Source organism: Montipora capricornis, chromosome 9 (genome assembly GCF_036669925.1).
Source record: "Montipora capricornis isolate CH-2021 chromosome 9, ASM3666992v2, whole genome shotgun sequence".
In the NCBI taxonomy this organism is placed as follows: domain Eukaryota; kingdom Metazoa; phylum Cnidaria; class Anthozoa; order Scleractinia; family Acroporidae; genus Montipora; species Montipora capricornis.
The window spans coordinates 3,280,001-3,285,135 of record NC_090891.1 but is presented as its reverse complement, the minus strand read 5'-3'; the positions used below and the strand labels follow the sequence as shown (position 1 = coordinate 3,285,135).

Below are 5,135 nucleotides of genomic sequence, written 5' to 3'. Positions count from 1 at the left end.
TGATGACGTCACTAAAAACAAGGGTTTTGAGTGCTCTAAAAACGCAACTGGGGCGCGTTCCAGGCGGTGAATTTTTTTGAAAATTAGCACATGGTTAGGCTTTTTCTTTTCCTCGGTGTTATGAACGTCCTTGGAGACCCAGGGGCAGATCGCGGAGACAAGGCGAAGTCTAAATGAAGCAAAAGAAATTGGCGACAAAGAAAAGCATAATAGGGCGAGAAGAGCCCCTGGGGACACGCTCTTACCAGACCAGTTCCAAACAGCAGGGGTAGTTCTCAATTCTGATTGGTGCTAGAAATTCTTTGTGTTTTTCTGCCCAATCAGAGGTCAGCAGGCCGTGAAGTCGTTTCGTGTCTTCTTACACGGAAATCAATTGATCGCCATACTCGCCTCGTTCGTTTGGCAAGGTTTTGCTCGAGGAGAAAGTCTCAATCACAGCACAAAATGTACAGGAAATCGTTCGGATTATCGGCAGAGAAATACGCTGGACCTTTCTCAGGTATCGTTACAGTTGCGTATTTCCAAGTGTGCGAGGTATTTGTAAAGATGTCCTCCCCGTTTCACCTAAGATAGCAGTGATTAATTTTGATCTAACAATTAAATTATTTTTATTCTTGCCCCCTTTTCCTAGTCGAGGTATTTCTAGATTTCTTGCATCAGTTGCTGTGGCTGAAACTTTGTTAATCTCGAGAGCAAACGTTTGCTTCTGAATGCTGCCAAAGTAGAAGCTGATGTGTTCTTTTTAAATAGCCTTGCAAAGGGCAATACCCAGGCTGTGCAAATGTGCTGGCAATTCCTTTGAGATAATTTTACTTGGATAATGGACAATAATCTGAATTAAAGACAGTTGCAAAGAACATAGGAAAGAGACTGTGAATATTTTATGAGCACCGTAAGTTGGGTTGTCATTAATGTTTTAAAGCAACATTAATTTTGCTCTAATTATAAGGAAAGCCTTGTTTGCTATTTCATATTTCATACAAAAGTGTGCTGTGTGTTAGACAGTACTAACAACAACAGAGTCCTGAGGTTTCTAAAACAATGCTTAAAGAAATCTTCTCCAATAGTAAAATGAGTTTGGATCCAGGTAGTACATAGTATTCTGAGTTGTACCTCTGCAAATATAACATCTTAACCTTGACATTTTTCTTTTCAGCAAAGATCCCAAAAATGTGACAACTTTTAATAATGAATTCACACTCTTTCAATGTTTTTTATTAGTTTATCAGCTTTATTGGACACATCAGAATAAGTAGCACAATATTTAAGTTTAGGGAAACAAAATAGAACTACAAAAAATGAACCATTATTAACTGATTTGATGTGCTATTTGATATTTCCCACTAAAAGAGGGAAACAGCATGCTCTTTCTGTAGTACAAGTACGTACCTGGACACAGTTGAACAATAATAATAAATAATAATAATAATAATAATAATAATAATAATAATAATAACAATAATAATAATAATAATAATTAATAACAATTATTATTATTATTATTACTATTATTGTTGTTCAAATGTGTCTAGCCACTTGGGTTTTGAAATCAGCATAAATATCGTACTCGGGCAAAATGCAAAATGTCACTGCTACATAATCTAGATAGACAAATCTTTGAAGAGGTAAAAGAGAACTCTACCGGATGACAGAAATGTGGTCACAGATAAAAAGATAAATTATTTTCTCTTGAAAGGATTTTCCACTTTTAATAGTCGTGTGTCCAATGGAAAAAGATTACTCCAATCCCTACAAAAGGGCAACTGCAACAGCTTCATACCTGTGTAATACTATTGTGAAGCAATGTTTTAAAGGGTGTTTGCTGGGTGCCAACTGTTGGTATGGTAATGGTACAGTGCCGCTCAAAGAATCTCTTAAACTTGGTTTTTGAAAAGTATCTCGAAAACCAATTCAGTGAGCAGTATTTTGTTTTTTTTTAGATTTCGAAATCATATCACAATTCCCTGACCCAGTACATCATGTGAGAAAGAACTAAACTGAAGTAGAGTTCAAAATATTTATGAAAAAAGCTGAAAGATGGAAAAACTTCAGTGCATAATTTTTGAAAATTCCCTTTAAGAATGCAAAAGAACGCTTCTCACTTGTTTCCAAACAAATCAGGGAAGGACACTGGACGAACTTTTAAGATAAACCTGACCAAATCTAACAAACTCTATTTCCAGTTGTATAATCTTGATTCATTATCGTTCAGAGTGGCTCAGGTGGCATGTGTGGCAGCTCTGTTGAACACCTGTTCTAAGCCTCCAAAAGAATAAGGATGTGGCATCTTGTGTAATAAGTTAAACTAAGTAATTCACAATAAACTTCAGACTTAAGGATATGCCATTACAACGATGGCAAATTTTATTTTCTAGTACACTGTCAGTATAATAAAACATGTGTTTCTACATCGACATACATGCAGTGTGTGTATGTATACATAATTATCGGAAATGTGCATACCTTGACGGATGTTTCTTTGCTTGATTTGGGAAAGCAGTGGCAGCCTGATTTTGGTCTTTGGGTGCTTTCTTCATGGTGATTTGTTAACTCACCAGGACAAGACACCACCGAGGATGGTGGAATTTGCTTAATTGGTACATTTTCAAAGGAAATTGTATAACATTTTTTCTTGTCAGTGACAAGACGTTTTTGCATCCCCTTGGCTCGATGTCAAAGGAGAAAGGGGGTGTCTCCTATTCAACAAGTGGTTTGCTGAAATAGCAAATATGACCTCTTTTTTTCCAGGTTGATTTTACCTTTTCCACCCTTTCCACGAGAAAGACCATCGATCATGTGCCTGGACTTTTAATTTTGATCGAAAACTTCTTCAAGTATTCTCAAAAATTCCCCATAAGGTTTCGCTTTCTCTTTTTGTTAATAAAAACGTAAGAACGCACTCGACAACAGTCGTCAACTGTTTCTTTCGGGTGGCTCATCGTGACCAATATCGTGAAGAGACGAGCTCGATAGCATTGAATTTGGCGAGCATTAAAATAAAGTCGTGCTACATGCTGTTTGCTCGACATACCAGTGTGGCCCGCGCGATCAAGAGTTTCTCGATATTAGCAAAGTTTCTGCCTCAGCAATTCATGTAAGAAATTTAGAAATACCTCGACTAGGAAAAGGCGACAGAAGCAAAATAATTCAATTGTTAGATCAAAATTAATCACTGGTATCTTAGCTGAAACGGGGAGAACATCTTTACAAAAACCTCGCACACTTGGAAATACGCAACTGTAACGATACCTGCGAAAGGTCCAGCGTATTTCTCTGTCGATAATCCGAACGATTTCCTATACATTTTGTGATGTGATTGAGACTTTCTCCTCGAGCAAAACCTTGCCAAACCAGCGAGGAGAGTATGGCGATCAAGTGATTTCCGTGTAAGAAGACACGAAACGACTTCACGGCCTGCTGACCTCTGATTGGGCAGAAAAACATAAAGAGTTTCTGGCACCAATCAGAATTGAGAACTACCCCTGCTGTTTGGAACTGGTCTGGTAAGAGTGTGTCCCCAGGGGCTCTTCTCGCCCTACTATGTTTTTCTTTGTCACCATTTTCTTTTGCCCATTTACGTCAGGTTTTAAATGCTATTTTTTACAGAGATATTGCAAACATTTTGCTGAGATTTTGTGCCCTAAAACACCAACATTTTAAAAACATTTCACATACTTTACCCCTCCAGTTTTACAGACATTCTATTGACATTTCCTGCCATCTGTCAGGTTTTAAATACTTAATTTACAGAGATATTGTGAACAATTTGCTGAGATTTTGTGCACTAAAACACCAACATTTTAAAAACATTTCACATATTTTCTCCTCCAGTTTTTTGAGGGTTTTTGTAGACATTTTATAGACATTTCATGCATTCTTCTCACTCACTTTTTACAGAGATAACACTGAGATTTTACATGGATTGATTTACAGAGATTTTTTCTGGTGTAAATTTTACAGAGAAAGTAAAGAGATTTTACAGACTTTTTGTACTCATCGCATAAAATCTCTGTAAAATTTTCCTTCAATTTACATAGATTTCATTGAGATTTTGTACACATTTTATGTCATCGTAAGGTCGCAAATGTGCTAAATTTTACAGACATTTTATGGGGTTACAAAATCGAGAGATTGTAATTTACAAAGAAAATGTGGACATTTAACAGAGATTTTACCAGCTTTTTTTAAGTCTGTAAATGATTCAAGTTTTCTAGTGAAATTGCACCGAAAAGCAATTAGGCAAACGGAGTGAAAAAACCTGTTGTTCGCTCGCATTTTAAAGCAAAACAAACCAGCAAACAGATCAATTATTTGTGTCCAAAAAGAGTACAGAGGATTGTTATTAAATTCCAGTTAAGAATAAAAATTCGAGTTTCATTCCTGAGCAAAGGAAAAAATAGCCTGTGTACATCCGCCTTTTCCCCTGGAAAAAAATCGGGGAGAGAGACGTCTGTGTAATGCCAACACTAATCGTGTTCCGGAATAATTTTGCATCAATTAAGTTTGTTCCTTTCCGCTGACCAAAACGGCAGTCTTGTTTGAGTTCATTTTCAGAATGGCGTCCAGTGTGTCATTGAGCGTGACTTTCCAACGAGCTGTCGTTCGTTTTTGCGAGACATATCCAGTATATCCAGAGCAAGAAGAATATTTGAAAGAACTTTTGGGAGGAAAAGAAGTATATGTGCAAGCCTTCCTACACGATATGGAAAGTCAGTTATCTTTTATGCTGCTCCAATCGCAGCCGATCAAGTCTTCGAAAGAACACGTGGAAGCAGTAATATTGTTATCATATGTCCACTAAAAACGCTGATGGAAGATCAAGTCGCTTACCTGAAATCCCTAGGTTTGTCTGCTACTGCACTGCACGATGAACAATCCGAAGAGATCCTTAAGAAAGTGGAGAAGGGAAATTTCACTTACTTGTTTGCCTCGCCTGAGAAGATGCTGAGCGTCAACAGATGGCGCAAATTAATGTCTAGCAATGAACATCGGTGGTCTTTGGTGGCAATAGCTATCGACGAAGCACACTGCATTAGTCAGTGGGGTCTGTCTGAATCATCCAACCAGACAGTAGTGCCCTTCAGGACATGGTATGGAAATCTAGGCGAACTTAACTCGTTAACAAGCGATGTTCC

General features: G+C 37.5%; 1 long non-coding RNA gene across 1 annotated transcript in view; it reads left to right on the top strand.

Annotated features, from left to right (window-relative positions):
- LOC138015898 (uncharacterized) overlaps positions 1-5,135 on the top strand; it is a 12,782-nt gene extending 7,647 nt beyond the window's left edge. The window contains exon 3 of the long non-coding RNA XR_011125658.1: positions 4,555-5,135. This is a non-coding gene — a long non-coding RNA (uncharacterized lncRNA). The remainder of the gene's footprint in view (positions 1-4,554) is intronic.